A 12,119-nucleotide genomic window follows, 5' to 3' on the forward strand; every position below is an offset into this window, starting at 1 on the left:
TCATCTCGATAGATGCGGAAAAAGCATTCGACAAAGTACAGCATCCCTTTATGTTCAAAACTCTAGAAAAACTAGGGATAATAGGAACATACCTCAATATTGTAAAAGCAATCTATGCTAAGCCTCAGGCTAGCATCATTCTGAATGGAGAAAAATTGAAGGCATTCCCTCTAAAATCTGGAACAAGACAGGGATGCCCTCTCTCTCCACTTCTGTTCAACATAGTTCTCGAAACACTGGCCAGAGCAATTAGACAGACGAAAGAAATTAAAGGCATAAAAATAGGAAAAGAAGAACTTAAATTATCCCTATTTGTAGGTGACATGATTCTATACCTAGCAGACCCAAAAGGGTCTACAAAGAAACTATTAGAGCTAATAAATGAATTCAGCAAAGTGGCAGGATATAAAATTAACACGCATAAATCAAAGGCATTCCTGTATATCAGCGACAAATCCTCTGAAATGGAAATGAGGACAACCACTCCATTCACAATATCCTCAAAAAAAATAAAATAAAATACTTGGGAATCAACCTAACAAAAGAGGTGAAAGACTTATACAATGAAAACTACAGAACCCTAAAGAGAGAAATAGAAGAAGATCTTAGAAGATGGAAAAATATACCCTGTTCATGGATAGGCAGAACTAACATCATCAAAATGGCGATATTACCAAAAGTTCTCTATAGGTTTAATGCAATGCCAATCAAAATCCCAACGGCATTTCTTGTAGAAATAGAGAAAGCAATCATGAAATTCATATGGAAAAATAAAAGACCCAGAATAGCAAAAACAATGCTAAGCAGGAAGTGTGAATCAGGCGGTATAGCGATAACAGACTTCAAACTATACTACAGAGCAATAGTAACAAAAACAGCATGGTACTGGTACCAAAACAGGCGGGTGGACCAATGGTACAGAATAGAGGACACAGAAACCAATCCACAAAACTACAACTACCTTATATTTGATAAAGGGGCTAAAAGCATGCAATGGAGGAAGGATAGCATCTTCAACAAATGGTGCTGGGAAAACTGGAAATCCATATGCAACAAAATGAAACTGAATCCCTTTCTCTCGCCATGCACAAAAGTGAATTCAAAATGGATCAAGGAGCTTGATATCAAATCAGAGACACGCCGTCTGACAGAAGAAAAAGTTGGCTACGATCTACATACTGTGGGGTCGGGCTCCAAATTCCTCAATAGGACACCCATAGCACAAAAGTTAATAACTAGAATCAACAAATGGGACTTACTCAAACTAAAAAGTTTTTTCTCAGCAAAAGATACAATAAGAGAGGTAAATAGAGAGCCTACATCCTGGGAACAAATCTTTACTCCTCACACTTCAGATAGAGCCCTAATATCCAGAGTATACAAAGAACTCAAAAAATTAGACAATAAGAGAACAAACAACCCAATCAACAAATGGGCCAAGGACCTGAACAGACACTTCTCAGAGGAGGACATACAGTCAATCAACAAGTACATGAAAAAATGCTCACCATCTCTAGCAGTCAGAGAAATGCAAATCAAAACCACCCTAAGATACCATCTCACTCCAGTAAGATTGGCAGCCATTACGAAGTCAAACAACAACAAGTGCTGGCGAGGATGTGGGGAAAAGGGTACACTTGTACACTGCTGGTGGGACTGCAAATTGGCACAGCCAATTTGGAAAGCAGTATGGAGATTTCTTGGAAAGCTGGGAATGGAGCCACCATTTGACCCAGCTATTCCCCTTCTTGGTTTATTCCCTAAAGACCTAAAAAGAGCATGCTACAGGGACACTGCTACATCGATGTTCATAGCAGCACAATTCACAATAGCAAGACTGTGGAACCAACCTAGATGCCCTTCAATAGACGAATGGATAAAAAAAATGTGGCATTTATACACAATGGAGTATTACTCTGCATTAAAAAATGACAAAATCATAGAATTTGCAGGGAAATGGATGGCATTAGAGCAGATTATGCTAAGTGAAGCTAGCCAATCCCTAAAAAACAAATGCCAAATGTCTTCTTTGATATAAGGAGAGTAACTAAGAACAGAGTAGGGACGAAGAGCAGGAGAAGAAGATTAACATTAATCAGGGATGAGAGGCGGGAGGGAAAGGGAGAGAGAAGGGAAATTGCATGGAAATGGAAGGAGACCCTCAGGGTTATACAAAAGTACATACAAGAGGAAGTGAGGGGAAAGGGAAAAATAATACAAGGGGGACAAATGAATGACAGTAGAGGGGATAGAGAGAGAAGAGGGGAGGGGAGGGGAGGGGAGGGGGGATAGTAGAGGATAGGAAAGGCAGCAGAACACAACAGACACTAGTATGGCAATATGTAAATCAATGGATGTGTAACTGATGTGATTCTGCAATCTGTATATGGGGTAAAAATGGGAGCTCCTAACCCACTTGAATCAAAGTTTGAAATATGATATATCAAGAAACATGTAATATTTTGAATAACCAACAATAAAAAATTAAAAAGAAAAAGAAAAAGAAAACAAACAAACCAAAACCAATCCCAATCTGCTTCCAAGACTGGCAAGCCCTTAGTTAGTGACTGTAAACTGTTGTTTTTGAGAATAAAAATGAGTGAGAAAGAGGATTGGAGTAAGGTAAGTTAAAATATCACAAAAGTTTACTTCTTTTCCTGAGATTGTATTTATTATGAATTAAGATTCTCCTAGGTGCTGCAAGCTTTTGGTTAGTTTCCAGAGTTCTAAAATAGTTGGTTCACATAATGTTTACTGCCTTATATGGAAGAGAGGTTTTTAGGTCCTTAATCCACCAGATTCACTGATCTCAAGCATAGACTGTTCACATTTGATATAGCTATTGACCTATCAGCCTTCAACTCTGATATTTCATTATTATTTTTTAATTGATTTTATTTTATAAAGACACCACAGAATGCATTACAATTCTTGTTACACATATATACCACAATTTTTCATATCTCTGTTTGTATATAAAGGATATTGACACCAATTCCTGTCTTTATACATGTATTTTGGATAATGATGTCTATCACATTCCACCATCATTGCTAATCCTCTGCTCCCTCCTTTTCCCTCCCACCCTCTTCCCTAACTAGATTTCATCTATTCCTCCCATGATTCCCCTCCCTACACCTCTGTGAGTCAGCCTCCTTATATCAGAGAAAACATTCAACATTTGTTTGTTTGGGATTGGCAAACTTCACTTAGCATTATCTTTTCCCCTCACACATCAGATAGAGCACTAATCTCTAGGGTATATAAAGAACTCAAAAAGCTAAACACCAAAAACAAAACAAAATAAAACAAAAACAAAAAAGCAAAAATAACCCAATTAACAAATGGGCCAAGGACCTGAACATACACCTCTCAGAAGAGGATATACAATCAATCCACAAATATATAAAAAATGCTCAACATCTTTAGCAATTAGAGAAATGCAAATCAAAACTACTTTAAGATGTCATCTCACTCCAGTCAGAATGGCAGCTATTATGCATACAAACAACAATAAGTGTTGGCGAGGATGTGGGAAAAAATGTTACACACATATATATTGCTGGTGGGACTGCAAATTGGTGCAGCCAATATGGAAAGCAGTATGGAGATTCCTTGGAAAACTGGGAATGGAACTACCATTTGACCCAGCTATCCCTCTCCTCGGACTATACCCAAAGGACTTAAAAACAGCATACTACAGGGACACAGCCACATCAATGTTTATAGCAGCACAATTCACAATAGCTAAACTGTGGAGCCAACCTTGATGCCCTTCAATGGATGAATGGATAAAAAAAATGTGGCATATATACACAATGGAATTTTACTAAGCAATAAAAGAGAATAATATCATTATTCTTTTATGTTTTTCTCTGTTCTTAATTTTTTAGTTTTTATGTGTTCCTTTTGTTTATCTTGGATTAGATTTTTATTTTGTGGGGTTTTTTTCTGTTTTGGTGAGTTACTTATGCATAATAGTGCAGTTCACTTTGACATATGCATAAGTACATATAATATAGTTTTATCTATTTCAATCCCCAGTATTTATTTTTTCTTTCCCTCGTCCTTCCCTATGTCTTAATTCTCTTTTCCATTAATTTTCCTTCTGTTTATTTTTTAAATTGGTGCATTAGAGCTATGCATATAATTAAAATATTCTGTGATGTATTCTTATGTGTACATAGCCTAATTTGGTCAATTTATTTTCCCAGTTTTCCCTTTCACTCTCTTTTCCCTCCCCCTTAGTCCTCTGCTTCTAGTCTACTGATCTCTCTTCTGTTTTCACAAGAGTCCCTTTTCTAAATTCATTTTAACTTTCTAGCTTCTGTATATGACAGAAAATAATTGATGCTTGACTTTCTGATCCTGGTTTATTTCATTTAGTATGATGTTCTCCAGTTCCATCCTTCACAAGCAAATGACATAATTTAATTCTTCTATATGACTGAATAAAATTTCATTGTGTATATTTACCACATATTTTTATTCATTCATCCATTGATAGGTATCTAGGTTGGTTCTATAACTTGGCTATTGTGGATTGTGCTGCTATAAAAATTGGTATGCATGCATTGCTGTATTATGCTGATTTTAGTTCATTTGGATAAATACCAAAGAGTAGGATGGCTGGGTCTTATGATGGTTCTCTTCCTGATCTTTTAGGAATCTTCATGCTACTTTTCAAAGTGGTACTAATTTGCAGCTCCACCAACAACATATAAGTGTAACTTTTTTTTTTCTACATCCTTTCAAACAATTGTTTTTCTGTGTTCTTTATTATGACTATTAAATCCCAGGAAAGTTTTGATTTGCATGTCCTCAACTGCTAAGGATATTGAAAAAAAAAAAAAAATATATATATATATATATATATATATATAATATTTGTATTTCTGTTTTTGAAAAATATCTTTTTGGATCTTTTGTCTATTTATTGAGTGGGTTATTAGGGTTTTTTGTGTTTTTGTTAAGATTTTTTTAGTTCTTTTTATATTTTGGTCAATATCCCCTGTCAGATATTTGGCAAAGATTTTCTCCCATTCTATATACTCTTTCTTCATACTCTTATTTTGTTGTGGTTGTTGTGCAGAGACTTTTAAATTTACTGTTATCCCACTTATTGGTTCTTAGTTTTATTTTTTATAACATAAACCATTTATTAACCATTTATATTAACCAAAATTTCCAACTAGCAACAAATTTAATATTCATTTATCAAAGACATAATTTATAATTTTGAGGGAGAAATGCATCAAAGGCATATCTACAATTATAAAAGTTCTCATTTACATGTAACATGGAAGATACATTTTATTACTCTTCACATATTCTGGAAGACATTCAAATAAAGATAAATAAATTCAGACTTGTTGATAATAAAGTATTCTGGAGGTTGAGGTCCTTCACTTTATTATCTTGTGATAACAAAATCCAAAATTGTTAATGTTAATTCTCTCATCATACATTCATGTAAAAACAGTTTTTAAAAAACTTATAAAGGAAGCCTATAGATTGGCTAGTTTAGGTGTTTTATAATGATTTAATAATTTGCTGTTGGGCTTATCTGCTAGAGAAGGATAAAATAACTGGAGGAAACTCTTCCAGCTATTTAGATAGGAGATATTTAGACCTAGAATAAAAAGCAAAGTAGAAACAAAAGATAAAATAGTTGTGAAGCTACATGATGCTATTTTTGGCCTAGTCTGTTACTTCCTGATGATTGTTATAAGTGTTTTCTTTTTTATAAAGTAAAAATATTAAAAGAAATACACAGTGTATATATTTTTGTAAAAAATATATACATATAAAAGCTAAAATTATATAAAACCAATGAAAAAAGCCACCAGAATTGACTAAGTGGGTGTAGCATACAGATTATAAAATGTCCCCACTACAGTTTGGGAGTTTCCTCTCCTTTTACCTATTTTATGATTTATAGTCTCACTTATTGTCAATCCTCTAAAAAAACGGTGCTACTGATAACAGGGCAAAGATCTGTGTTATTTCTTAAGGATAAAATACTTTGAATGACTAAAGGAATATGCCTAATGGTACCTTTTTTTTTTTTTTTTTGCAACTCATTTCAGCGTTAAAGCTTAACCAAAAAATCTAAATATACAGATGCAGCTCAGAAACATTTATGCAAATATGAAAAATAATGGCATAATTTAAAGTTTCTTAAATAAGGTATTATAAGAGTTGGGCTTATTCTATAAGGTTTCTCTAGGAAAATAAATGTAACAGCATCTGGTGCCATTTCTTAAAACTTAAAGTTCAGGGAAACAAAATTAAAGGTGAAATCTCACCTATTAAATATTTATTTATTATTCCAACTTATAAGGAGAGACTAGAGGGTGATTTGTTGAAGACCAAAATATTTTCTTAGACTTCTCTATGCGGGTGAAAATAACATGAGTTTTCCTGATGTCTTTGCATGCATTGTGGATGTTAACTTGCTTAAATGCTAGTGCATCTCTGAAAGCCCATTCTGCACTCAAAGCCTCATCAGCAAGTCCAGTTATCATTGCAGTTGGTTGCCCAGTGCTTGAATGTATCTCACCGATTTCACAGTGTGGCCACTCCTCACTCAAACTGCCATGGTGCATGGAATACAGAGGGTCCTCATATATCTGTGCCTGGATGGGACAACCTCTGTGTTGTGAAGATGGAAGCAGTCACAAATGTCACAGAAGATGTGGGGCTTCTTTGGGGATGGTTTCTTTTGGTCAGCCCTATGGTAATTGTTTGAGTCATCCCCATAGCCATTAAGAGCTGCTTTTGACATCATCTCCACCTTCATCTCGAGGTCTTGATTCTTTCTTTGAAGGTCCACTATCATTGAAGTCAATCGGACTGTCTTGGGCTTTCTCATTCTCTTGTGCCTGAATATCTGTGTTGATATCCTAAGGAGTGGCTGAGCTGCCGCAGCCAAGCTACACCTTATCAGACTCCAGAATCTGAACTGGACAAGGATGTGGCAGAGGCATTTTCTCTCCTGAACCCTGTAACCTCATTTCTCAGCCTTTCCGTTGCTGCCGTTTTCTCTGTGAGTAAGCCATTAGTAATACTGATGGATTTCTGCAAAAAAGTTTATATTTTATCTGTGTATTTTATGCACTGAGATTCTTTCCTTTTCATTTCTAATAGCTGATTATTGAGCACAGATTTTTCTTCCCAATTTTGATGACTTGTGACCTCATCTGTGCTTCTCTTCAGCTCCTTAGCAAGTTTGACGCTCTCTTCTTACAATGCTGCAATCTGAGGGGAATTCTGAGCTGATATCTGCCTAGGGTTTCTATTTCTTTCTTGAATACTTCCATGTTTTTATTGTCTCTAGTAAGAAGTTGTTTTGGTTTCTTCAGCTCTTCCACATTTTTTTTCAAGTTGTTTTCTTTAAGTGTGTCTAATTTGTTCTACATTTGGTTGGTTGGTGTCCTCCAAGGAGGCCAGAGTTTTGGTCTATTCTTTGGAGTCTGAACAGCTCTGGGTTTGATAGCCTTTGTTTTCAGTTCCTCCATGTCCTGCATCAAGCTTTTATTCTCTTGGGCAGCCTTCAGCGTCTGCTCTGTGTCCAATAGCACACCTTCTATAGGATCCACAGGATTTCTTTTTTTTTTTAATATTTATTCTTAAGTTCTTTTTTCAGGTGGACACAATATCTTTATTTTACATTTATGTGATGCTGAGGATCGAACCCAGTGCCTCCTGCATGCCAGGCGAGCACTCTACCACTGAGCCACAACCCCAGCCCCCAGGATTTCTTAAAGCTCCTCTTCTTACCTGGTTTTTAGATCCTGACACTGGTTGTAGTTCATTGCCAGTTTCTTTTCCAAATTCAACAAATTTTCCTCCTATTCTTTCTTATCTTCTTCATGTTTTCTGGCTTATTTCTGCTGACTCCGACTTTAAGAGTTATTTCCCCAATGCTTCTCTGAAGAAAACTTGCATTTTCATTAGTCTTTGAAAGTTTTAGCTGTAACTCTTCTATGCATCCTTCTTTCAGGTGTAATCCATTGTTCATTTTTGTCAGCTGAGGATAATTATCTCCTGCCATCTTATTTCAGCAATGGCATTTTCCAATTTTTCTTTTGCCTTTATTAACTGCTCTTCTCTTTCATTCTTCTCTCGAAATTTTGCCTCCATATCTGATGAATTTTATCTTAACTTCTTCAATTCGGAAGACAGCATGTGTGAGACATGCAAGAAGGTTCAAGGATAAATGATTGGGTTATGAGAGTCTTAACCTAATCAGTGAATTAATACCCTGATAAGGATCAACTGAGTGGTAACTGATGTGGTAGGGTGTGGCTGGAGGAGGTGGGAATTGGGGCATGCCTTGGGGGGTAAATATTTGATTCTGGCAGGTGGAGACCTCTCTCTTCTTCCTGATCATCATGTGAACTTGTTCCCTCTGCCACACTCTCCCACCGTGTTGTTCCTGCCTCACCTGGAGCAGGCTCTCCATGGATTGAAACCTATGAAACCCTGAGCACTTAAAGAAACTTTTCCTCCTCTACAATTGTTCTGGTTGGATCTTCTAGTCACAGCAGTGAAAAAGCTGACTAAAATAGCATGTTAAACTCTTCCTTCTGTTGGTGTAACTTATTTACAGTTTCTTATTTACTTCTCTGAACAGAGACCACTTCCTCTGAAACATGAGCAGATTTTTCTTTCAAAATCTGAAGGTCTTTGTTCAAAGCCTCTTTCACATAACTGACTTCACTCAAATTTTCCTGAGGCTTACTAAGCTTTAGCTCTTTCCTCTAGAAAAAAAAAAGGCTTTATTTTGGCTTCCCACATTTAAAAAAAAATGTCTTCCATTTCTACTAAACTCTGATCTTCTGCTCTTTCCAGTTTCAATTTGGTGAATTCCAGGATGTTCTCTTTTTCTTAAATAGAGTCCTTAGGACCTCTATCTCTTTAGCATGAACAGACTGTTTAGAATCTTGTCTGTTCTGTAAATTTTTTATTTTGTGCTAGAAATCTAACTCAGTTTTTCTATTTGCATCTTTAACTCAATGTAAACTCTGCCATTTCCATCCCAACTCCTTCCTTAACGGACACCTTCAGCTCCTTCATTGCCTGCTGACGGTATGTAATGGTGGTATCTAGTTTGGACTTCCATAGGACTATCACATGTGAATTCTGATGGACATGGTCAATCTTGCTGCTTAAGGACTTATTATCTTTGGAAAGCTTCTCTGTGGCTGTGTGCTGAGATTTTATCCCCTAATATGTCTCTTCTCAGGCCTCAAAATGCTCCGTTAGAGAAGTTATTTCTCACTGGTGATCAGTATGAGTGATTTCTAAATTTTCTTGCAAAGAGCTTATCTTTTTCAAAAGGGGATGTGCCATATCCACATCTCAGCAGGCTCATTGGACTCCAGCCTTTATCTGAGTTCAGCTGCATTCTGCATTCTCAGTGCTAGCTCTTTTGCTAATTCCATTATACATTACTCTTCTGACACTGTAGCCACCTCAAGATCACTTTTGGTAATTGACTCTCCTTCAACCTGGAAATGAAGGCCCTCAACCTTCCTTCTCTACCTTCTCCCTGTCAGCTGCTCCCACCATTGTTAGTTGCTGGTCTAACTTGGCTTCCAATTTCAGGACATGCACTCCTGTCAAACTGGGCATGCCGCACACAGAGGAGGCTATGGAGCTCCTCATGAAGCTGAGGGAGGAGGAAGACGGTCTGTACTTTAGGCTGGTGGAAACGGTGGCCCTCAGCATCTCATAGTGGCAGCCATGTCTTTGACTGATGTAGTGGAAGGGAAATCAATCTTGGTAACTTTGGAAACTGGAGCAAAAAAACATATTTAGGTTGGCACTGAAAATATCTTGTTTTAGCAACTATACCATCAATTTTCATCTACCTCCACATCACACCATTCCCCTTTGGCAGAATTGGTCTCCCCAAGGAACTGGACTACACTAGGCTTGGTGCCACCAATCCATACTTGGTCTCCAATTCTGAGTCCTCATTCTCCTTTCTTGACTGAGCCAGCCTCAGAAAGATTGGATTGATCCACTAGCAGTTTTCATAAGATTACTGATCTGAGATGTGGTTGAATGTTCCTTTACTATTGGCTGGGATGACTTATGGGAAATAATTGAAGGGGTGGCTGGGAAGAAGGACACAATGTTGGCTGCAGAAGTCGAGAGAAGAGAAACAGCTTTGTATGTTTGAGCCATCTGCAGGCTGTTGGTTTCATCTTTGGTTTGCATCTTCTTTGTTAATCTTAAAGGTCAGGTAAATATTCCCTTTAAAGTTCCCAATTCCAACAGAATTTGGAAATGCCAATTCCTGCCACCAAATCATTGTTCTTGCCAATGGGTTCACCTAAAATAATCCAAGTTCATCGGCATGCTTGGGTTTCTCCGAGTAATGGATAAATCCAGGCTTATTCCCATTCACCCAAACATGTTACACAATTTAAAAGTCATCCACAGATTCACAGATACTCAAATTCCTCTTGAGTATTTGAGGATGAAAAGTTGAGATTCTTTTTATAGATATTGCTTTTTCTACTGTTACTGCAACAGCAGCTTCCAAGTGTCTTCCAGGCTGTGCTTCCAGGCTAAAGGATTGTGTTAGGGATCTTCAGCCCACTAGTTTTATCATATTCATTTCCTCAATAATTCAGAACTACATACAAAAATCAATAGCTTTCATAGAATCCAATAGGGAATATGCTAAGAAAGAAATCAAGAAAAGTACTCAAAAAATCACAAGAATCTCAACAAAACAAAATAAAACAAAAGCAAAAAGGAATAAACCTAATGAAGGAAGTGAAAGACTACTCCAATAAAAAATATAAAATAATTTCCCAACCATTGATACAACTATAGGTGTTTATTCTATAGTGAAGTCAGTCTCTAGATTAAATGGAGCTCCAACCTACCAGGCACCATCTTGACTTGAATGTCATTGGTTGCTGCCACCTGTACCACTGTAGCAGCAGTCACCACAAGCATGGCTGCTGCCTCCTACTTCCTGCCTTTTTTGGCTAGGAGGAGGGCTTAGTTTATTTATTGAGCCTTAGAAGTCTTATTAAGGAAGTTGGTGCCTGCACCAATGTGTAGGAGTGTTGCCTCTATATTTTCTTCTAACAGTTTCATTGTTTCTGGTGTAATTCCTAGGTCTTTGTCCATTTTGAGTTGATTTTTGTGAAGTGGGATAGGTAGGGATCTAATTTTATTCTTCTATATATGGATATCTGATTTTATCAGCGCCTTTTTCTCCAACATATGCTTTTGGCACCTTTATCAAGGATCAGATGACTGTATTTATGTGGATTTGTCTCTATGAATTCCATTCTATTTCTTTTATATTTGTATATAGTTTTATGTCACTGAAATTCTTTTTTTGTTAGTATATCTCTGTACTAAATTTGGGATCAAGCATTGTGATACCTCCAGGCTGGCTCTTCTTGCTTAGTTAGGATTGCTGTGATTATTCTGGGTCTTTTATTCTTCCATATAAATTTTGCAGATGTTTTTTAAAGTTCTGTGAAGAATGCCATTGGTATTTCAGAGGACATTGTACAGAATCTGTAGATTGCTTTTAGTAATATGGCCATTTTGGCAATATTAATTAATACAATTAATTAATCAATGAACATGGCAGGTCTTTCTATCTTCTAAGGTTTAATTTAGTTTCTTTCTTCAGTATTTTATACTTTTTATTGTAGTGGTCTTTCACTTCCTTAATTAGGTTTATTTATTTTTTAAGATTTTTGTGAATTGAATGTTTTCTTGATTTATCTCTTGGCAGATTCTCTATTCGATTATATTAAAGCTATTGATTTTTGTATGTTGATATTTTACCTGATGCTTCACTGAATCTGTTTATCAAATATAGACGTTTTCTGGTGGAGTTTTCTTGGGCTCCTCTAGGTACAGAATCATGTTATCAGCCAACAGAGATAGTTTAATTTCTTCCTGTACTATTTGTATCTCTTTAAATTCCATCTGTTGCCTGATTGCTCTGGCTAGAGTTTCAAGAAGTATATTTGACTTCTTTCTTTTCTATTTGTATCCCATTAATTTCCTTGTCTTCCTGATTGCTTTGCTATAGTTTCAAGAATTATATTGTATAAAAGTCAAGATCATTG

At 36.4% G+C, this 12,119-nt stretch overlaps 1 pseudogene; it reads right to left on the reverse strand.

The window, feature by feature from the left end:
* Positions 1 to 6,507: 6,507 nt before the first annotated feature.
* Positions 6,508 to 10,980, reverse strand: LOC124098478 (CAP-Gly domain-containing linker protein 1-like; annotated as a pseudogene).
* Positions 10,981 to 12,119: the final 1,139 nt, after the last annotated feature.

Source organism: Marmota monax, unplaced genomic scaffold (genome assembly GCF_021218885.2).
Source record: "Marmota monax isolate L192 unplaced genomic scaffold, Marmota_monax_Labrador192_F-V1.1 WCK01_AAM20220418_F8-fsc00117, whole genome shotgun sequence".
Taxonomy (NCBI): Eukaryota; Metazoa; Chordata; class Mammalia; order Rodentia; family Sciuridae; genus Marmota; species Marmota monax.